The 23,744-nt window shown below is 36.5% G+C and overlaps 1 pseudogene; it reads right to left on the reverse strand.

Annotated features, from left to right (window-relative positions):
• Nucleotides 1-7,076: 7,076 nt before the first annotated feature.
• The window catches only part of LOC148055852 (uncharacterized), a 41,474-nt pseudogene continuing 24,806 nt past the window's right edge, over nucleotides 7,077-23,744 (reverse strand).

The following is a 23,744-nucleotide window of genomic DNA, read 5'->3' on the forward strand; positions in this document are numbered from 1 at the left end:
TATGTTTGCTTTTCTTGTTGTTCAGTTCTGAACCATCTCTGAAACGGAAGAGATGTATCCATGGTAAAACGGACGCTGGACTTCAGACTGGGTATTCATACACACCTTTGGTAGTGTCAGGCTTTGTAGATGATGGCTTATGGGTACTGAGTTTGTAAAAGACCTGTAGATGGTTATGTACATATAGCCTAGAAGACTTTTGTTAGCCAACTTGTCAAAAAATGTCATTGTATTTCTTTAATGCATTTATTTTTAAAAAATTTTGTTGTTTGTTAATAATCTATTTACTGTAGGAAACATAGCTTGAGGGAATGTATCTTTACGATACTCTCCAGAGTCATTTAGAAGTAGTTGTTATGTAACGTGAGTGCTCATTTTATCCCATGCTGATCAGTTAAAATGAAAACACTCAATAAAAATTATTTCTCTCAGATTCCTTTACTTTGATCTCTAAAGATCATGGTGATCAGCTCTTAGAAAGGGAGAATTCATGTCCTGGTATGGTTGGACCCTAATACTGTCTTGTGCCTCAAAGGCACACACCTGTGCAAGGCAGTTGTGGTCTATTGAACCTGTGTGATTACCCATCATGAAGATTCATATTTACCCTAGAAAGCACCCAGTGAGGGTAGACACCTAAATAATATACCTAAATTTAAAAACACTCAAACAGTATATAGGCATTGTTTTAGAAATAGGCTTCTGTACTCTCAAAGGATAGAAGAAAAAGGGAAAGAGATGGGAAGATGGTGTCTGTGATGAGACCTTTCTGCAATAACTGTCCTGATCTGTATTTGTGGCATGCTTTGTGATTTCACAGTGTTACCAGTTTGGGATTGATTTGGGAACTAGAAAAAAAATTTTTTTTTTTTTGGTCTTCAGGGGAAAAAAATTACAATGGGAGAATTTAGAAGTGCCTTAATGTATGATGGAATTATTCTGTACAGAAACTAATTGTATATGACTAGGAACAAGCAGGTAGAACTTCTTATTGTCAATAGAATTGCTAAAACAATTATAATACAATATCCATACATCCCTATTTCATTCAGTTGGAAATCGTGATTAAAATTCTTTTTTACCATGACATAATGCCAAGAAATAACAAAGGAATAGAAGAAACTGCAAACAAAATGCAACCTAGCACACAAGGGAAAGATTTTATGAGAAAGAACAGCATTACTACCATAGCAACAATCTGTTGTGTATAGAGTTTTTTAGCTTTAAATGCAGCTTTATCACTTTAGTGGGTGAGGGAGGTGCCCAGCTGTAGTATTTTTATGTCTAAATCTTAAACTTGGGCTTCTAGCACTGAAGCACTTGATATTAAATCTGTTCCACTGAAAGGATGTTAAATTGGTTCACTATATTCTAATAAAACAGGTAGATTTAGGCAGTGAAAATTATAATGTAATAGAGACCAATTACTGCTGAAAAGAAAAAGAATGGATGTGTTGCCATAATAGTAATTAAAAGAAGTGAACATCTAGTGTATAAAGAAATTAAACTGGAATCTAATCTCATAAGAGGTGAATGAAGGGGAGAAATAACCACAAACCACAAGGTAGGAAAGGGTTATGAGTGATTGCACCTGAGTCACATGAATGCATACATGAAGCTTTGGTATTTCTGTCTGAAAACTCCATGAAAAATGTGTGTCCATGTCATTCATGCATGTGCTGTACAACTCCTTGAACAATGAAGCTGAAATAGAGGATATGCTATAATTGTAAAACATTCTGGAGGACTGCAAGTCAGTTCTGCAGGTCATGCAATACATCAAAAGGTCATCAGAGTTACTGTGCCTGAGCAAACCAAATTCACTGGGAATTTATAGTACAATAAATGCATCTCCAATACATCAACACATTGAACTCATTGAATTTGTGCTATGCTATTAAACTGCATATACACAAGAGCCATTTTTTTCAGGATTCCAGCTGTTACACAGCCCAATCAGAACAACCATTATTTCTCTGTAGAATACTACAGATTAGTCTCAGAAATCCCAGCCGCAGGTTTTATAGTTAGGATACCAAAGCCACATTGGCTCTCTCTTTCAAAATGACAACTGGGTAAAAGAAAAAAAAATCCCTGAATAAGTACAAAGAAAGATATCAGGGGAATGTGAAAAGAAATTGAAAAATTGAATTAAGGTTGTTCTAAACAAAGAGTACAGAAATTGAATATTATGCAGAATTTAAAGTAATTGCCTTAATTTTTACTGGCTTAGGATATGTTATCATGTATAAAAGGACTTTCATAATAGTGTGGGACCTTTAGTACAAATGAGATTAGATTATTTTACTTTTGGAGCCTGGCCAACCTACAGTATGGAAGTAGGTACATCTATTCCTACTGATGTATCTTCCAAAGGTATACGCACAGTGTTGTCATACTTGAAGGTCTCATACTGTTTTCAGGATTTATCCTCCAAGCACATTGTCTCCTGCCACTATACCTTGAATCTATACAGAGACAATTTCAAGGTTCAGCCTTCCTCTTACAGGTAATGCAGACATAACTAACTATGGGAAGATGGTATATTATACTCAGATATGCCCTCCAATGTTAAAATAGAGGTATAACCAGAAAAGGTAGGTCCAAATACAATACACAGGTAGGACACCTGAAAAAGATCCTGGGCACATTAGCATCTTCAGACACTCAGGTTAAAGTATACAGATACACAAGTTTTCATATTTCCTAATACACCTGAAATCTATTGCTCCCCCCAACCAGATCAATTTGCATTGTGGGCTAGGAAGGTCAACACCTGTTCCAAAAGTAAGAGACATGCTTGGTTGGAGCGAAGATTCATCTAGAACATTATCCCATCTCTGAAACTAACCCACACAGAAGCCTAAACAACAGTATATACATAACTGTTTACTTCCTTGCTGTCCACCAACTGTTTCCAGAGATTAGTGACTTAGACTTCTTTGTAAAGAAGCAGTATCTTACTACAGTACATATTGCTTAGTTTTAGGTGTCTGCAATCTATACACACAGCTCTACATCTCAGCTAGTGTCCTTATTCAACCTCAGTAGTCCATGGAGAGAAATAGAAACTCTGGGGGTAGGTTAAAGAAACCACAGAGACTGAGGAGACTACCTCAGATTTAGATTATTTCTTCACTTTCCACACTTGCATTTCGAACCAATGTAAGTATTTGGTATCACGAATATCTGGCACTCAGTTCCACAGCTTGAGTTATGTTCTGTGACCTGCGTTTTATGCTCTCCTTCAGCCCAAAAATGTTCTTTTCAGTGGCTAACACTGAAGAATGGGATGAACATTTCATTTTCTTACAGTGATACTGTGTCACCTTGCTGAAAGTATACCTTGGTCCTAAAAAGAGATGGTTAATCTGTTGTTAAATTGAACTAGACATGACACCCAGGTCTTCCACATCCTGAATGATTGCTTTGTAAGAAATCCATTGTAAAATGTTGTTGGAATGCCACCTACTTAGATGGCAAAACTGTTTATGATTTGAGTACTTAAGCTCATAACAAGGAGCATGTTCTGGATATATAATGTAATGTTAATGCTCCTAAGTAAGTTGTCTAATTTGATGCCCTAATCAAGGATATGAGCTACTTTCCAGGAGCAGCAACAAAGGAACAGGTTTCAATACTCCAACTCCCAAGTTTTCTTTGGATATGCTCCTACAACAGCTCCTGATGTTACACTGGATTAATTTAAACCAGCAAAGGTAGGCAGAAACAATTACAGGACAGGTATGCATAGGATCCTGCTTCAAAAATACATGAGCAGCCTGTACACAAACCGTCTCACCTATGGGTGCAGGAAAGATAGACTATTTTCATTGTCTCAGCTTGTCAGTTCAACCAAGCGTCTGCCTGATTTGCAAGCCAAGTTTAGCATGCCTAGAAATGTAAAAAATCCACATTAAAGTTGGAATCTGTTCTAAGAAAGGTGAAAAAGTTGTTATGTCATGTATTATGTCTTATTATTTCCCATATCCTAGTGTTTCCTGTTCCTCCTGTTCCCATCTCCAAACATGAATTTAAAAGATAGTGGATGAAATTCCTTGTTATAGTAATGTTATTGACAAGCTATACATTGACTGAAGCAGAATTTGAATTTAATGTCTTTTTCTAATTGATATTCTTGCAAATTCAACCAGGGATCTGACACACAAGTTAAATGTTTCTGTCTTTGTTTGGTTTACATTTTATAAATCAAAGCCAGCAAAAGAAGTTTCCCAAAGTATATCCTCCTATACACTTTTGCAACTGATTTGTCCCTAAATTTTGTCCAAAATTACATGTGCAAAACTATAGTTGTATGCATCATTTAGTCAAAAAATCATTTTGGTTTTCGTATTGTAATGCATTGGATAAGAAAAAACAATTTTACCTGTCAAAGTCCAGATGGAGTTCATCCTGATGTTATGGAAAACATGTATTTTACTGAAAAAAGGAAAATAAAGAAAACCTGATATAAAAATTAGTAGGACTCATGTTGTCAATGATAAATCATTCACATTTCAAATTTGCAACACCTTTCTAACATCAAATATTCAATATTTGTGATTTTCTGGAAAATATTTTCTGGGAAAACTTTTGCATGTTATGGGCTTGAGAGGTTTTGATTTTCTTGTCATTGGAAATATCAGTAAAAATAGTTCATCTTCAAGAAACAAAGTTTATCTTCAAGACACAAGAGAAAGAAAATCACCTTTCATAACATTATCTGTAACCTTCCCCTAACTTGGTGATTGCTGAATGGAAAGTCAATATCTTGGTCATGAAAGGCACTAGTTAAGAAGACATGCAAAATCACGTATGTGCCACCTCTGGGCCTACACTTTGGGACAAATAATTGCCGAAATTAATTCTTGCTTCTATCTTGTAGGTGTGATAAAATGTATAAAATGTGTGCATGTGTGTTTGTGCATGTGCATGCACATGTGTGCATAAATTAACTGACACAGAGGACTGCTTTGTGTGACTGTTTTGTGATAAAATTATAAAGCAACATTCTAAATTGAAGTGATAACACACTTTTTTAGAAGAGAGCAAATCAAAACCACAGATGGAACCTGTGCCATTTTTTAAAACATTACATTTGAGCTAAAAGAGAGCTTTGACTTGTTGCAAGATACAAGCCAATTTGCCTTGCAAGGCCAAGTGAGTATTTTTAATCATGAAATCTGCTAAGAGAAAGAAATAGTTTCCTCTAATTCTTCTCTTGCTCTGCAGTATAAATAAAAGTGAAGAAAATAGACCTTGATTTTGATTCTCTATGTGTTATTGAAATAGTTTTTATAAAGTTGAAATATTTCAGTGGTAAAATTAATCCTGATACTTTTTAAAAAGTTCATTTTTTTGGAATAACAATTTAACTCATTATACAAATTGAACACCTTCATTTTAACTACTAAACACTCTTACAAACCCATGAAGTCTGCAATTGTTCATATACAGAAATAGGTATGTGTAGATTCATTGGTATACAGAGCACAATGATGATGTTTTAAAATTACCTTGACTTGTTTTCTGTAGCAGGATGTGGTAATCTTTGTACAAAGTTGATTCCTTGTACAAAAGAATATAACCTTTCTTTAAGACCGTGTGTGTAATTTTGCTGTATGCTGCACATAGTGAATTACAATCTTATTCTAATACATTCTTAGATCAATGCCTCTTTTGAGTTTTTTAATTATTACTATAAAATCACTAATGTCCTTTTTTTTTTTTAAGGACTGAATGGGCTTTTGTTTATTTTTTCAACAAGTTATCTTTTTTCCTCCTGCAGAACTGTGATTTTGGTTCTCTGTCAACAAATGAATACACAGGGTATCCCCTGAATACTTTTAATAGAGGGTTTGTTTGTGTGGGGTTTTTTACTATTAGCTTTATTGTGCATCCTAAAAAGATGATGGACAACTGTGTTTGTCAATGTATGGGAGGCTCCCTATAGACCACATGATTTATTACTAAATGCAAATCCTGTTATATTGGGCTATGTAAGAACTTCGGAATCCATTGGTTCTTTATTTTCCCAGGCTGTGCTTTAAACAAATGTCCATAGTTTTTGCTTATGATTATACTTTCACCATTAGCTTTTTATCATTGCAGCATAACTCTGCTTGGATAGAGATAGATTCATTAAGGTGAGTTTCTGTAATCATCTTTGAGAAGTATATACTTCTCTGAGCAATCCATTAATTTCTGTAAGGTAACTGGATTTATACACAGGAGTTACTTTAAATTGACCTGAATTTTCCTGAAACAAGGTAAGAACAATACAAAATAAAACAACTAATGAAATAATAATAATAAAATATGTCAAATAACATAAAATAAAATAACATACAGTAATATAAAAAGAAAATACTAAAATAAATTAGAAGTGCTGTGTCAATCCTGCTTTTATCTCACTGGCTTTATTTTCTGACTCAGTTGTCTTGGCTTGCGTGTGTTGAGTCAGAGTGCTATACCACATTTTGTGGAATACATGACAGTTTTAAACTTGCTGGTGCAGCTCAGTTCCTATATCACTGGTAGATTCACATTTCCATATATTCTTTGTCTTATACTATATTCTGTTGGACTTTCTCTTGTGTGGCTATATATCACACACACTCTGGCCCTTAAATTACTCTATAAAATATCTTTACCTATCTATCTATCTATCTATCTATCTATCTATCTAACTATCTATCTATCTATCCATCTATCTACCTATCTATCCACTTGTCTATTTATAATGTTGAAATTTAGTTTTTTCTAAACTTATTCTCAAATATCCATTCTGCAACTCATGGAGCAGGTTTGATGAGTCTGTCTGGTGTCCTATCCTGCTGGGATATTTTGGGACACAAACCCCAGTGGCCTGGTCTGTTTGACTGTTATCTGTTTGAGCAAAGTATACATCTCATTCAGGCACCATTTCTTTTCTGTGATAGGTGGAAAGAGAGGACTGCGTAGGCACAATGCACTCTAATTTAGAGGCAAAATGTGAATGAAGAGGAAGAAATAGGAATAATAATGTAGATAGAGCTGTAGAATTTAGGCAGATTCCAATGCATCACTGCTGCATTTCATAAATAGGCTTTTTGCCATTTCCACTGACTGTCAATTTCCTTTTTATGTTTGCTGTTCATTAGCACTTCATACAGCACTACTCATCATCCTGTCCAGCTATTCCAGAAGATACATATTCTGGTTCTGTTGAAAACCTATAGAAAAAATGTTGCTCCTGTGAAGTGGAATTTCACTTATTTCTAAAACGCATAATATGAAGAAGAGGTTCTGATTTTTAGAACTCTGAATTATTGGGATTTTTTAATTGAGAAAGAAGAAGAAGAAGAAGAAGAAGAAGAAGAAGAAGAAGAAGAAGAAGAAGAAAAAGGAAAAGAAAAAGAAAAAGAAAAAGAAAAAGAAAAAGAAAAAGAAAAAGAAAAAGAAAAAGAAAAAGAAAAAGAAAAAGAAAAAGAAAAAGAAAAGGAAAAAGAAAAAGAAAAAGAAAAAGAAAAAGAAAAAGAAAAAGAAAAAGAAAAAGAAAAAGAAAAAGAAAAAGAAAAAGAAAAAGAAAAAGAAAAAGAAAAAGAAAAAGAAAAAGAAAGAAAGAGAAAAAGAAAGAGAAAAAGAAAGAAACAAGAAAACCAGTGAAGCTATCGATAGAGAGTTAAATAATTTCTAACAATTTAAACAATTTCCATCTTTGAATTCTTGGTTTAATAAAATATAAAATGGAGAAGCTAATTAATGTTAGTAATAATCCTCATGCAGCTGTGACAGTGATGTATGTCAGAAGTACTCCCAGATAGAAAGGCAAAGAAAAAAAGAATGAAGAGAATACGAATGCAGAGTAAAAGTGCCAAAACACAACAAGCTGCAAAGCATCATAAATTACTCCTCTGATAAACTGGGAGGAAATGAAATGTCTTTTCCAGATTCTATCAGGACACTAGCAAGATGGGACGTAACTTCTGGAAACATATTTGAGACTGCTAAAATATTTTCACTTTTACCAGCCATGTGTTATTTCTGCCTACTGGAGTATGGACAGCTACTTACTATGGTATAACTTCTTTCATTCCCCAAAATCCATTCTAAATAACTATATATTTGTCCTACACATGTCTCTGTTGTGACACACAGAAAGAAAAAATGAAAACAGAATGGAGCAGTATATCAACATTTTTCCCATAATCTCAAGAGATTTCCTATCTGCAGAAACTCCCAAATTGCTTCAGGAAATGTAAAAAAGTGGTAAGGAAAGAGATATATTCTCCATAATGTGTCCCTGTGTCTTGCAACAGATGTATTTCCTTCGTGAAGAATGTATTCCATAATGTATTCTGGATGCCCAATGGTAAGCCATTTCCCACAGCAGTGGTCCTAGAGAAGTGAAAATGAGTCAGTCATAGAGGCTAAACTGGGGGCTCTGGGATTGATTTTCAGCTGCTGAGGGTAGAGGCATCCTGACCTCCTTTTAGTGTAAGACACAAGTGTGCATCATCTGACACCCTCCTTAGATTCACCTAGAAGGGAAATAAAAAATACAAGCAGGTGGGAACTGTGGTGTGTAATAACAGCTCTCCCCATCTGGAGGGCCAGGGACCAGAACTGGAGTATGCATGATCCAGCTAAGATGCAACTAAAATGTTGAAAAAACTGAGTTAATTTCTCTGAAAAATGAATAAAGGCCATGAAATCCTCCACTTTATGAATGGTACTGCTAAGGAATCTTGCACCAGAAGAAACAGCATATTCCAGAAAGCAAATATTCCTACGAGAAGGAAAAATCTACATTTATATTATTTGTCTTCTACAAGTTTCTATATATGTGAAGGAGAATAATTTCACATTGCTGGATAATTATCTTAATTAAAACATGTAGAAATACAAATGGCAGCAAATGCACCATAGCATCTTTTTAAGAATACAGATGTGAAAAACATCAACTTGTTCTTAATGTGACCTACCCAGTGTTATGACTCACTTTATGATTCATGCAGTGCTTATTATGTAATGCTGTTTATATTCACTTCCAAATCCTTGTTACTTTTCTATGGTCTTTTATTTGGCCTCCACCCTTAAAAAACCCCCTGTATTTTATTCTGTAAGACATTCTAGTTGGGTGGACCAATTAAAGGTAACACACTAAATCTACCTTTGGCTGTTTCTTTATGTAGTAATTGACTAATTGAAAATATATGGAGAGCTGTTTTATTGACCCTATAGCTCCCTGCTCCCAAGCAAATCATCTAATCATTTGTCAATGGTGCAAGCCATTCATCCTGTATGACTCCTACATTCCTGACTGTATAGTGACCCAGCTTGAAATAGAGGAAATGGTAGCCCCTTTTCCCAGACTACCTTATAGTCTAATGGTTAAGACATTTCCCAGAGTAGAGAAAAGTTGTTTTCCACAGGTTTTGGAGAAAAACAGAACCCAGGTTTCACATTTCTGAGCACAAGACCCTAGCAGCTTTCTGTCATTTAAGTGATGGATACCAACGCTACCTTTAATAAATGCACATGTTCGGTTCAATACCTATGGAAGGACACTCGTCAATATCGAACATTTCTTCCAGCTAGATCTAGGCAGTGCTTCACTGAGCACACAGACTTTTCAACTTATGCTTTGGATTAGTCTAATTTAATGGACTATCAAGGGAACCCAGGTGCACACAGCTTACAAGGTGTCACGTATCTCACATGCTCAAATGCTAAGTCAATGCTAGTTATCCTTCTAAGCAAAAGATAAAGTCAGTGTTTCCAAAGAAAGCATAATTCTATCCTAAAATGTGTATCCAAAATAACTCAGAGAAATCAGTCTTTGTAATAACTCTTTCCCTTTTTAGCTATCTAAAATTAATTGACATGAATTTTTTGGTTTTGGAGGTTTGGGGTGTTTTTTTATGACTTTAGGAATATTTTAGTAATTTAGGAATGTCTAACTTACATGATCCAAATCTTGAGTCAAAGTATAAAAAGCATAACCAATCTCAAATATTAAACCAAAAGTAGTAAGAAGGGAATAATGATAAGCAAGATCCAGTATCATTTCTGTTATATGAGATACACTGATTTATTTCCAACTTAAATGAAACAGAGTAACAAAGCAATATGGGAGAGACATGATCAAAGTAGCTGCTTGTTCATAACCTCAGGCCAATCTGGTGAGAGTCCTAAGACACAAATGACCAGTCTTTAGAATTCCTGCAGTTTGCAGAGTGTTCAGTACCCATTTGCCTGTGTTCAGATTTTTCTTGTTGTTGGTTTTGGCTTCTAAATTGCAATATTATTAGTGGCCCATTGACTATATTTAAATACCTTCTCATGGATGAATTAATGTAAAACTGGCTTCTGTTTGCTTAGTTGCTACTTTCCTGGCTGAAATCTGAATATGCGGTGTCTTGTCTCTTGTTTGTTTACCATATCAGTCATGTTCTCATTTTACATTGTCTCACAACTACTTACAGTATTCATCAACAGTAATCAAGGGCCTGATCAAATCTGCACCTCTTTCTTTCAAACTTATTGTGGTTGTTCATTAAAAAAGAGGGCGAAGAAAGAGAAAGAATCTAGTATGTGATTTTCTCCTTTAAGCAAAATGGAGTCTCAACAGACAAAATGGTTTTACTTTGGCTTTATTCTGCCACAAAGAGATTGATATTTTCTTACGAACAACAAATACAGTTGTTTATGCATTAAATAGATATTTTATTTAGGCTGATAGGTCTAAACGATTGTTTCATTGCAGATTTATACATGTGAAATAGAATGCAGCTTTCATTTCAGCTGTTAACATTGTTCATAATTACCTTTGACCAAAAAGAAAATATCTCTTTTCTTACAGTCTTGACTCTGTTTTAATCTAATATATGATATTTGTCACTACTCACTGACAAATAAATCACATAGATACAGAAAATAAAAGACTGATATTGTGTTGTATTGCATCAGTTTTACCTTTAGGCTGCTTACATTGGATTGCACAGTTTATTTACCTTTATTTTGTTGTTAAAAAAAAAAAAAAACAAACAACAAATTTTATGTGCAGATAAACTTGGGAATAGGGAAAAAAAGAGGTTGTTTGGGTTTTATGTATATAGTTAAAAGAGGTTATTTTATATATATGTATGTATGTATATATATAAAAAGCATATTTTGTCTTAGCCTTTTGATTTTTTTAGTATTTTTGTTTCAAATCAATGCACTTCTTATAGATATTCCTGCGATCTTTTCATGAAGTCATTGTAATACCTTCAAGCACATGAAGTAGTAGTTTCCCCACAACAAATGTCCTGCCATTTTCATTTTCTTATCATTATTACTTTGAAAGGTATGTAATTTGTTGTGCTATGATGTGGAGCCCTCATTGGTAAAAGGAATAATAGCTTGCAACTCTTATGGTCTGTTCCATTTAACAGGAAGAATTTTCCTCTCATACTTAGATGGTTCTGTTCATTCTTTCTATCTGTCCTGAAGACTGACATTTTTGTTTTATTCTGAATGCTATCTGACAACTTTTTCTTTAAAAGAAAAAAAAAATCCTGTAAAGCAGTTTTCTGAGCCAATTACAGTTTTGCAAGTGTACCCCAATGGGAGAACACGTTTTAGCAGTACGTGAGCTGTTGCTATTGCTCGTATTGGAAAAGTTTCTCTCCATTGCAGATGGTGGGGAGAAAAAGAAAAAAAAAAACCAACATTTAGAAAACTACTAGATACTTACTTGATTTTCTGGTCATGATTAGGGAGGCCCTAGGAAAATGCATTTGTAGCAGTGACCTTAGATGATTTTTCACTGAGTTCTGAATTAATCATTCTCTTTGCTCTTCATGGCTGGTCTGTGTATGGAGTGAGTTAAACTCTCAGAATTATCTCATATGGTTCCTTTTGTGTCCATCATTGTCCTTTTTCCAAACTTTTTGTGGTTTTTTTATTCCTTCATGTCCTACAGGAGGTACTTCTTGATTTACATAAATTCTTCTAAATCTGGTCCAGCATTAACTTATTTTAGAATCATAGAATCATAGAATCGTTAAAGTTGGAAAAGACCCTTAAGATCATCGAGTCCAACCGTCAGCCTAGCACTGCCAAGTCCACCACTAAACCATGTCCTCGAGCACCACGTCTACTCATCTTTTAAATACCTCCAGGAATGGAGACTCAACCACTTCCCTGGGCAGCCTGTTCCAATGACTGACTACCTTTTTGGTGAAGAAGTTCTTCCTAATATCCAACCTAAACTTCCCCTGGCGCAGCTTCAGGGCATTTGCTCTCGTCCTATCGCTTGTTACTAGGGAGAAGAGACCGACCCCCATCTTGCTACAACCTCCTTGCAGGTAGTTGAAGAGAACGATAAGGTCTCCCCTCAGCCTCCTCTTCTCCAGACTAAACAACCCCAGCTCCCTCAGCCACTCCTCATAAGACTTGTGCTCCTGACCCTTCACCAACTTCATTGCCCTCCTCTGGACACGCTCCAGCACCTCAACGTCCTTCTTGTAGTGAGGGGCCCAAAACTCAACACAGTACTCGAGGTGCAGCCTCACCAATGCTGAGTACAGGGGCACTATCACCTCCCTGCTCCTGCTGGCCACACTATTCCTGATACAAGCCAGCATGCCATTGGCCCTCTTGGCCACCTGAACACACTGCTGGCTCATGTTCAGGCAGCTGTCAACCAACACCCCCACGTCCTTTCCCACCAGGCAGCTCTCCAGCCACTCCTCCCCCAGCCTGTAGCATTGCATGGGGTTGTTGTAACCCAAGTGCAGGACCCGGCACATAGCCTTGTTGAATCTCATACAGTTGGCCCCGGCCCAACGATCCAGCCTGTCCAGGTTTCTCTGTACGGCCTTCCTACCCTCCAGCAGATCAACACTTCCACCCAGCTTGGTGTCACCTGCAAACTTACTGAGGGTGCACTCCATCCCCTCATCCAGATCATCAATAAAGATATTGAACAGATCTGGCCCCAGTACTGAGCCCTGGGGAACACGACTCGTGACCGGCCGCCAACTGGATTTGACTCCATTCACCACCACTGTCTGGGCTCAGTCGTCCAGCCAGTTTTTAACCCAGCACAGAGTGCACCCATCCAAGCCATGAGCAGCCAGCTTCTCCAGGAGAATGCTGTGGGAGACAGTGTCAAAGGCCTTACTGAAGTCCAAGTAGATAACATCCACAGCCTTCCCCTCATCCTCCAAGCGGGTCACCTTGTCATAGAAGGAGACCAGGTTAGTGAAGCAGGACCTCCCTTTCATAAACCCATGCTGGCTGAGCCTGATCCCCCAGTTGTCCCACACTTGCCGCATAATGGCACTCAAAATGATCTGTTCCATGACCTTTCCCGGCACCAAGGTCAGACTGACAGGCCTGTAGTTCCCCGGATCCTCCTTCCGACCCCTCTTGTAGAGGGGTGTCACATTTGCTAGGTTCCAGTCATCTGGGACCTCCCCGGTTGACCAGGACTGCTGATAAATAATGGAGAGTGGCTTGGCAAGCTCCTCTCCCAGCTCCCTCAGTATCCTCGGGTGGATCCCATCTGGCTCCATAGACTTGTGGGCATCCAGGTGGAGGAGTAGGTCAGTGACTGCCACCTCTTTGACAACTGGGGCTTCATTCTGCATCCTATCTCCATATCCCAGCTCAGCGGCCTGAAAACCCTGAGGAAGACCAGTCTGACTATTAAAGACTGAGGCAAAGAAGGCATTAAGTACCTCAGCCTTCTCCACATCCTCTGTAGCAATGTTTCTCTTTGCATCCAACAAAGGACGGAGATTCTCCCTGGCCCTCCTTTTGTCACTTATAGATTTTTAGAAACACTTTTTGTTATCTTTAACGGCGGTGGCCAGTGTAAGTTCTAGCTGGGCCTTCGCCTTTCTAATCTTTTCCCTGCATAACTGCGCAGTATCCTTGTAGTCCTCCTGAGTCACCTGCCCCTTCTGCCAAAGGTGGTAGGCTCTCCTTTTTTTCCTGAGTTCCAGCCAAAGCTCTCTGTTCAGCCAGGCCGGTCTTCTTCCCCGCCTGCTTGACTTTCAGCACATGGGGATGGCCTGCTCCTGTGCTTTTAAGACTTCCTTCTTGAATAACATCCAGCCTTCCTGGACTCCTTTGCCCTTCAGGGCTGCCTCCCAAGGAACTCTGTTAACCAGACTCCCGAACAACCCAAAGTCTGCCCTTCTAAAGTTCAGGGTAGTGGTTTTGCTGACCCCCTTCCTTACTTCTCCAAGAATTGAAAACTCTATCATTTCATGGTCTCTGAGCCCAAGACAGCCTCCAACCACCACATCATCCACCAATTTTCTTTGCACATGTGCAAGCAGCTATCTTTTTGCTACAGTTAATTTTGATTCAAAGGATTTTAAAGGAGATTTCTGTGGCAAGAGGTTTTTTTCGGCCTATAGCTGAAGAGTTTTTCTCTTTTTTTATTATTACTGCAGCAATATCGCTGATGTATCAGACAAGCAGAAGAGATGAACAGACTACCACTGTAATTATTCATAAAGAAAAACAACAAAAGTTATAATAGGGTTTTTTTTAATTAACTTTGTAGTTTTACTGATTTCTGGGTACAAGAGGTATGTACTTTCCACTTTATTAAAAAGAAACAGGATAGGACTGAATGTAAAATAAGCAAAAAGGAAAATTCTGTAGTGTTGTTTCACAAGCAAGCCTGATGATTCAATATTATGGAGATTTGTGTATGATTGAAGAAACAATTGAAAGACAATCCAACCTTGGTATATTTATTAAAATCACACCTTTTTCATTTTTTATAAATTTTATTTCACCCCGAATTTTTCTCTGCAGAAAAAATATGGGAAAGAAATCTTGCAAGTTCTGGGTATTCTAAGCCATACCTCAATATCTTTTACTCCTCTGGAGCTGACAGCTCCTATTCACCAGTGAAGAGAGCTTAGGTAGCCTTGATAGTTCTGCATCCATGCAGCGGAAACATTTCTCTGGGAAAAGAAGAAAGCAAGCAATGAAAAAATGTAGTCTGTCAAATTTAGAAATATAAAATTAGCTATTTAAGCCTGAGCTAGTTATCTTAAGCTCTCTGTGTAGTCAATAGAAACAGACACCTTCAGAACACAGCTCATCTCATTCTATCTACCTATGATAGATTAAAATGGTCACTCCCAAGAGATGCCTGCTTTCTTCATTGCCTACAAGGAAGGTACCTGAAGGTTCATGGAATTTTAAAAGCATAGAAAAACCAAAGAAACTTTCAAAAAAGCAAGGATATCTGTACATCTCATCCCTTTTCTTTTTGATTGATAGCTTTACTAAATGAAGAAAGACTTTAGGGATGGCATTCAATTTTAAAATTATCCACATTCTATACTGCTTGAGATATTATTAAGCCTTCAAGATACTTCTTTAGAATTGGTAGATATGACAAAGGACCCAAAGGAGATCCATCCCCTTCTGAAAAGACAGCTGGACAAAGGTGGAACAACTTTGAGCATGTAAAATGAAATTAAATATCTCTGATTAGGCATTTGGGTGGGATTCAGCTTGCCTTAACTTTATGTGTCTATAATGAGGGTACCTTTATTTGAAATGGTTGCTTGAGCTCCCATTATGCTCAACAGAGATTAAGGGAAGAAATCACCCATAAGCACTTGGTACCTTTTTAGACATTCTAGTATATGAAAGATACCTGTTGACTTGCATGACATCTTGCTGACACAGGCTTTAAGAGAAAGCCATACCCTCTGGAGTGGCAGGATAGTTTAGGATACCTGAAATAGCACTGAAATTGTATATCATTTGATTAAGCTATTAATGTATATGTACATGTATATATATATGCATGCGTATATGTTTGTATATACATTCACATACATGGACAAACCCTCAGAATATCCTAATAATATTGTGTGGATAAGCAGGAACATTTTGGCGTTAAAAAAGACAGGAAGAAAGAATTTAAAAGAATGTTCATGTGAGTATATGTTCCTGTATGTATGCATAAATACGAAAAAAATGAAGTCTATATGAAGAAAAAAAGAGAAAAAAAAAACTCTGTAGCTCAAATTTACATGAGGGGTTTTTCTTACATTTATTTTCCCCCTTTTTTTACTGCTACGTTTGAACTCATTTAATCCATAATTTCTTTGGTATAGTATCCATGTTTCTGCAAAGTGCTAATCATACCCATGGGTAATATAAAATTAATAAATAACAGCCCTCATGGACTTGAGCAGAAAGCAGTCGTACTGCTGAGTATGAAATTCTCAAAGGAATGTGGATACAAGACAGCTATCACTATAGAAATACTGAAATCCTTTGTCACATTTAGGAAGGACATTAGGGCCTAATCTTATGTTAAAGAAAAGGCTCAGAAATCCTTTTGGAGACTTGTAGGCTGCTGATATGATTTTGAAATGCTTGGTGTGTCAAACATATCGATCAAAACATCCTAAACAACTATTACGTCCTTTGCAAAAAGCACAAAGACCTTGGTAAAATGTATTGACTGACCTCTTTTACTTTGAAGTCACAGACTATTTCCTCATGGTGCATGGACTTGCTACTTATTTTTTCTTGTAAGACATATTGACAATAAATATTAACTCACCAGGAACAAGTCAGTGATAGTGAAGTAGGAATGAAACACAAATCTTTGCTTCTACCAGTCTGTGAACTGTGTGTGTGTTTATGTGTATGCATGTATCTATCTGTAACTATGTATTCTCACTTTTGAAATGCATTTTAGCAATATTATCAATGTCAGATTAACTTTACTTGTGCTTCATGCTGTATCTTCTGCTCTCAGGTTCTGGCAAACACATCTCCCACAGCTGAGACTCAGCGCATCTCTTGGTTTTACTTGAGACCTTTGTGATGACACCAGCTTTCCCTGCTGTCTATACAACTGATCTGCCTAAGCCGTTAAGAGTGGTCCTCAAGGTTCCCCTTATAGTCACTATAAGTAGGTAAAGTCCTCTAAGAGAGCATATATCAAAATTATACTGCAGAGGTTGATCTCCATTCTGTCTCCTTCTAGTGGCTTTATTAAAAAAATCTGGAAATTTATCAATAAAAATGGCAGCAATATCTGTAACTTCTAAATACTGTGATGGCATCACAAGGAGTGCTTTAAAGACACTAGGCATTAAAATGAAGACCATGGTACCTGCTGAGCTTTGCTTTAGGAATCTAGTTGCAATGGCGCCATGTATAGCTTTAGCCACTCTGCCATTAATTTCTTACAAAGAACAAAATGCACACATTTGACACTTGACACTTTAAATTTGCTAAGTTTCTTTTGGTTTAAACAATCATCTGTAGGGCTTTTATGGTTATTTTTGCACAACAAACAAACCCACAAGATTGCTTTAAAATCTCCATGGCTTTTTCTGAAGATTCTAGATTCTCACTAGAAACTGCCTTGCCCTAGCTAGTTTATCATCTTCTTATCTCAATATTTGTAGAAAATCTGTCTCTAGTATCACCATTTTTGTCAAAGCCATTGCTTATTGGTAGTATGTTGTTTACATTTGAACTATGTGGTCCTGGTAGCACCATTAAATGTTCAGTTTAGACCTCTTCCTATGCCAGAGATGCTTACACAGATTAAATTGCTGCTTGACAAAATCACTTGGTTTTTAAACTAAAAGTACAGGCACAAGTTATGCAAGATCTTTAACTAAATACTTTGTTTCTTATTAATGCTAAAAATAAAATGCAAAAACTTAACTCCCTTTCTGTACTGGCACAATGATGAAGGAGATTATTTTGAAAATCACACTTGATAGTGAAATACCATTAACAGTAAAATACCATTAGTAGTAATATATTTCCCCTGTGTTAAGCTTCAGTTTATTTCTGAAATTGTGGAATCCTTCTTCAAGGAAGAATCAATGTTAACCACATCAAAGCTGCAGAGGCTTTTTTCTCTTCTTTCTCCTTCAATTATCTCCTCTCTCCTGTGACAGAACAGATTTTTATAAATAGGACTTCTAAAATTATTTATTTTCATGTTTGATAGCTACTCACGTTGTTTAATGTTACACCAACAGCATTAGGAGAGCTACATGCTTTTACATATTAAGGCTACAAAGATATTCTTCTGCTTTGTGACAGTAGGGTGCAGCCAAGGTATTACTGTCTACAGTTCATTTCATGTAAGAGTGATGACTCAGACCTGATGATCTGATTAGCAGATATATTTGGAAAAATGATGAAGGGGAGTCCTTTAAGGGAGGTTATAGGCGTAGTAGTTGTAAGTTGCATCTTTTCGAGAGGGCTGTGTTTGATTTTCTGTCATTACTGGTTGATTATATTGCCACACAAGCTATAAGAACAAGGTAGACAGTCAAACCAAAGGTTACCAGTATACAGGTCACAGAGCAGTAGCCATAGACAGACCCTTAGGGAGAAGTAAGAACAGCAAAAACATATTTGATATTTCCACCTAATATTCTTCCATTTTCCTGTCACTTTCAGCTACGAGGGTTTCTTGAGCTAGATTTTGTTATGCACATTTTGTGCCCTTATTGTTGGGTTTTTTTTGGTTCATGATGGTCTATGTAATTTTTTGTATCCACAAGGAATTCTTCTCAAGGAATTCACAGCATTACTGTCTACTGACTGAAGAATCAATTCTTTTTATGTGTTCAGATGACACCATACCTTCTTAAAGATTTGTAAATTATTCTTTCTGACAGGTTTCTTTGGTATACCAATGTATGTCATTTTGCTTCTTGACATAGTGGAGCCATTTCTGAGAAAACTTACTGCAGCTCAGAATGAATAATGTATTTATTAACTGTACATCTCAGTGACAGCCTTTGTTATTACTTCTCCAGGATCTCTGTTGGTTTCAGAATACAGTTTAAAGGTACATTTTGGAATTTTTGTTCATTGCGTGGAGAATATTTCTATTTTAGTTTATATTTATTCACTGGCTGTGCATTTTTGGTGAGTTTCCAGAGAATACTTAAAATCTCCCATATGATCACCGACTGCTACCAGAGTGGTTGCAGTTTTTCTTCTGGGATACTCTCACAGCTTTGGCTGGCAGAGGTACTCAGAATATATCCTCCTATGCTTTCTGAGTCACAGCAAATTTTCTCACATGTGGCTCAGTAGAGCCTTAATTTAAAAGTGAGTAAGCTGCCAGTAGAGTGTACTCAGTAAGAAAACCTTGGTTCTGAAACAGATTGGAAAAATCATCTTTAGTGATCTTTAGAAGAAGTTGTTAGAGAACCTATTACTACAGGCTTCCATTCAGGTTGAGCTTTGATAAGAATTGATCTTTGGAGCCAGCACTAAATATTCTGTTATTCTTTGTTAACTTATTATTCTGTTGTTCTAGGTTAACTTCCATTAAGTGCTTTTTCTGTTGATTTTTACCTCATTAAGTAGATAAAGTAGGTGAAGCTTCCAGGTTTACAGCCCAGATCCACACTGGTTTTTAGGCACCTAATTCTCATTATTTTTAATAGGATGCAGGTTTCTCAATCTGATTATCTATGTTTTGCTAAAGCACTTGGTAAAAATCACTGATGTCTTGCTTTTGAAAGACTGAGCTTTTCTTTTGATGGAGAAAAATATGTACCAATATTATTTGTGATTTCTATACTATAACTGCAGGTTGTTAAGATTTCAGTTTAATGGACATCATTAACTATGGTAAAACATACTTAATGTTAGTCATCAAGACACTTTAAGAAGTTTTAAAGAGATAAATGAACTGTAAAATATGAATATCTGTTAGCCTTGGATTATACTTCTTGATGAAGCTGTTAATAACTGCTGGTCATTTTGAAGTAAAAGCAGTATCACCACTTCATGTGCATGAAAAGTCAAAAAATGGTCCTTAGTTCCTCTAATATACGAAAGGTATAATAAAGAATCCTAATTCATGGCAATTGTGTTTGAATTTAAAAAACTTTTACAATTTCTATACTGATTAAAATTATTTCTGTTTCTTCCTTTAATTTTGGGTCCATTCATCCAAACTGATGTTAACAATTATAACGTCTATGTTCCTCTGCAACAGTGGCTTTCAGCCTCCTTCAGTCTACAGACCTCTACAGAATTTTGACTGGACCCTTTATAAAAAAGTTAAACCTACTAACAGTTGGATTAATGGATCGTTTTTCTTACTTGTCTTTCACAGGTTCCTTTTATATACTTTGTAAGCCCTTACAGGTCCATGTATCACTATTTTCAAAAGCACTATTCATATTGTCCATAGTCAGTGGAACCAAATAACTCAGTCCCATTCATCATCAAAATTTCAGTTGCTCTTTCCATGTCTAGGGACATAGAATGCAATTTAATCCCTTTTGTCTGAGTCACAGTTTGGGATATGGGCCTGAATTCACTATCTGCACCTCCTATTTATTAGCTATTTACACATGCACCTCTCATCGTCATCTAGGCTTTGGGCATAGCAGCATTCTGGTTTAATTTCTCATAGAATAATAAAGTAGTAAAGCAAAAAAGAATTACCTTAACCACAAAAATGTCTCTATTTATATTAAGCAAGAGCTAAAGGTATCTGAAAATAGCTAAAGATCCCAAGATATCCTTTTCCAGTATGTGATACCTTTGACGATGTATGTTCTGTGTGAGCGGACCAGTGCTAAGCATGGTCCATACACAGTGACACAAGCTCTTGCAGTGCTCCCTGCTTTCCATTGCCCAATGTTTTCAGGCCCCCATGGAGATTGTATCAAAACTGCCAATGTCCTTCAGAAGTAGGGCATCTGAAATGACACATGATCAGGCAATTAAATCCTGACACTTGTTTAGGCAAAAAAGGTTAGACATAAAAGATTAGCAGCAGATAATCGGGACACTGACTAATATGCTTGAGCAGGAGGATCATCAGAACCATGTTGGTGTCTAGGGGGCTGGAAACACATTGATGAGAAAATGTGATGTTCCTTTGATCATTTGTCCAGGCTCCTACACAAGCAAAGGCTTTCATTTCTATTTTATTACATTGTATTGTCTTCTGTTATATTTTCTGTCATTTTACTTTATTCTCTACTTTCTATTTTTCCTTTCATTCTTACATTCACTCCCAAACGATAATTTACCTTCAGAGAAAATAGAAAGAAACTGTTTCTTATAAAACTAATAAAATGTTGAAATGTTTGACAAGATTTGCTTTGGAGGCAGTACTTTATTATTAAAAAGAAGAAAAAAAGGAAAAGATAAAACTTAAACCAATGCACAGAAAATATCTTAAACAAGAACACAGGTTTCAGAAACATCAAGGTGCTAAATCTGAAACTGCAGTCTGAAAAACCCATGCTCATGTGCCATATAATTTTATGTCTTTCTAACTTCTGTATATAGTCCTTGGGATGAGCAGAAAACAGACGTATGAGCACATTTCAGTGGTCTGGAAGTAGAAGCCTTGGCATTCAGTCACTGTGTCAAAGAAGCTGTAATGTTTTTAATCCCATCTCTGTTTCACAAAAAAAATATCCAAACCATTCTGGGAGCAGAGAAAAGAACTCAGATTTTGCTGTGTGCAATATATAATATGTGTTGTTGTAAGCCTGTGAACTTTTCAACGTGACAGGTATATGCTGGTTTATATTCTTTTCTGCAGAGTGTAGAACAGACCTCTGGGTCACCAGCTGCCTGCATTGGTGTCCTAATACCTAAAAAGACCAAGCCCATATTATTCTTTTTCTATTCCCTACTAAAAGATCCCATCCACTCATCCAAATAAATAAGTAAGTAAATGGAATAAATCTACCTTAAAGGGATAAGCTAATCTTTGAAGGATAAATGAAGGAAAACTTCCAACATCCTCTCCTAGTGAGCTCTTCTACAGCTCTACACCAGGTGTCCTAATTTCAGGAATATTTCCACTTACAATATTTATTTTATTTAAAACACTCACAATATTACACTGTCTAAAACCTCTTTCTGAAAGGTACCACTCTGAGTAACTCTCTGTATACATTGTAAAGCGTGTGGATACCTTACTCATGGCTCTGGCTTCAACTTTGGTGGCTGGGTATCTAGCCATTAGATGTTGCAGCAGCTAAATTTTGATACCTAAACCTTATTTGGCTCTTTGTCTCCAATGCATAAGAAATGGGCCCTATTCAGAAGCATAACTTGTCTTTGGAATGCTGGTAGAATTTCCAGATGTGCTCTCATGTATCCAAGTGCAACACTGGTGCAGTAAAAATCTGTACAGTTAATACAATTTATTAATAGGCAAGATGTTTTTTAAGATCAGCTAACAGATTATGGTCAGATTTATTCCATTTAATGCTTTTCACTGTTTTTAAAGTGAAAAACAACAAGGCAAAAAGAAACACAAACATGTTATGGAGAAAGTACCAAATTGCTACTCCTACATAATGTTATGATAATTATATGGGGGAAAATTGTCCTGGGATGTGTATTTATCTTTTACTCTTATAGTCAAATACACTTGTTATGCTGTTATGTGCTCAGAAATTCCTTCATTATGTTGCTTAGCAGGATCATAAGAGCTCAATAGTTTAATCATGAACTGTAAGAAACATTTCAGGGGTGTTTATCAAAGGTAACTAAAAAAGAACATATTTTTTCATGTCTACATGATCAATAAGAGAAAAGTCCAGGTCAGTGGTAACAAGCACATTTTTCTTTTGATGATTATTGGATCATGTGATGTCTTTCTACCCAATCTGAAATGTCAGGTGTCAATTTTTGCTGTACAGCTTCCAAGTTTATTGGACATTAACACTGACTGTCACTTTTGTTTCACTACTGGCAAGAATGTCATGAACCATATAAGTGTTTGAATTAGTATTACTGTATTTCTAGTCACCTTTTAAAGTGGCTCCTGTAGGTTGGAGAAAAGACACAGTGGGAGTCCATGCTGTTACGTATTTTGTTAATCCAGGCAGGCTGGTGGAAGATATCTGTATACAGCATCCTGGTACCTTTTGGAAGTTATATAGTGCCATAATGTAGCAGATATTAAGGAATAGGGGGGAAAATCAAACAAAGAAACCAAACCAAACCAAACAAAAAGCTATCAAACCCAAGCTGAAATGCCAAAACCAGAAAAAACGTTATAAAACAATTTATATGATGTGTTTGGCTAGAAAGTGCACTTGTCACTGTATTCAACTTAAAACTTGGAAGAAAAGAACTGAAGACAGGAAACAAAAAGCAGCTTAGACAGTGGATAGCAAAGCCAGAGGCAAGTAAAGAAAATCTGTACAAATGCCTATAGAACCCACCATGAGGCCCAGATGCAATTACTAGAAGAATATCCTCCAGATGCAGACATGCAAATCCTGTGATGGCTAAGTGAAAAGAAGTAGACAAGGTGAAACAAACAAACAGAGAAAGCAGGATGTGTTTGTGCTTCTTTTTAAATATATATGGCAGTGAAGTTCCCAACCTGTAGCCCAGCTTGCACTTGTGGCCCTTGAAGTCAATCCTGTTAAACCAAAAGAAGTAAACGTGCCTAATTTGAGCACATTCATTGAGAATTATAAAGTTTCCTTTGCAATCTTTAAACAAAGTGTTTTATTCTATCTTGTTGTTCAGAAATGAAATGGGACAGGGAGGGCGGAGAGGGACTTGGACTTCTGCAAATGTTTTTCAATAGCCCTGTTGGATTTCCAGAAGTACTCATGTTGTAATGAGAGTTCTCCCTTATTGCAGCACTGCTGGCAAGCTACACTGAGGGTGGGGAAAAAAAAGGAAAAAAAAAAAAAGTCATTCTGGTTCTTCTAGTATTTTTTTACATGTCAGACTGT

This window comes from Nipponia nippon, unplaced genomic scaffold, assembly GCF_047370975.1.
Source record: "Nipponia nippon isolate SJK-2023a ecotype South Korea unplaced genomic scaffold, ASM4737097v1 scaffold_2, whole genome shotgun sequence".
Taxonomy (NCBI): domain Eukaryota; kingdom Metazoa; phylum Chordata; class Aves; order Pelecaniformes; family Threskiornithidae; genus Nipponia; species Nipponia nippon.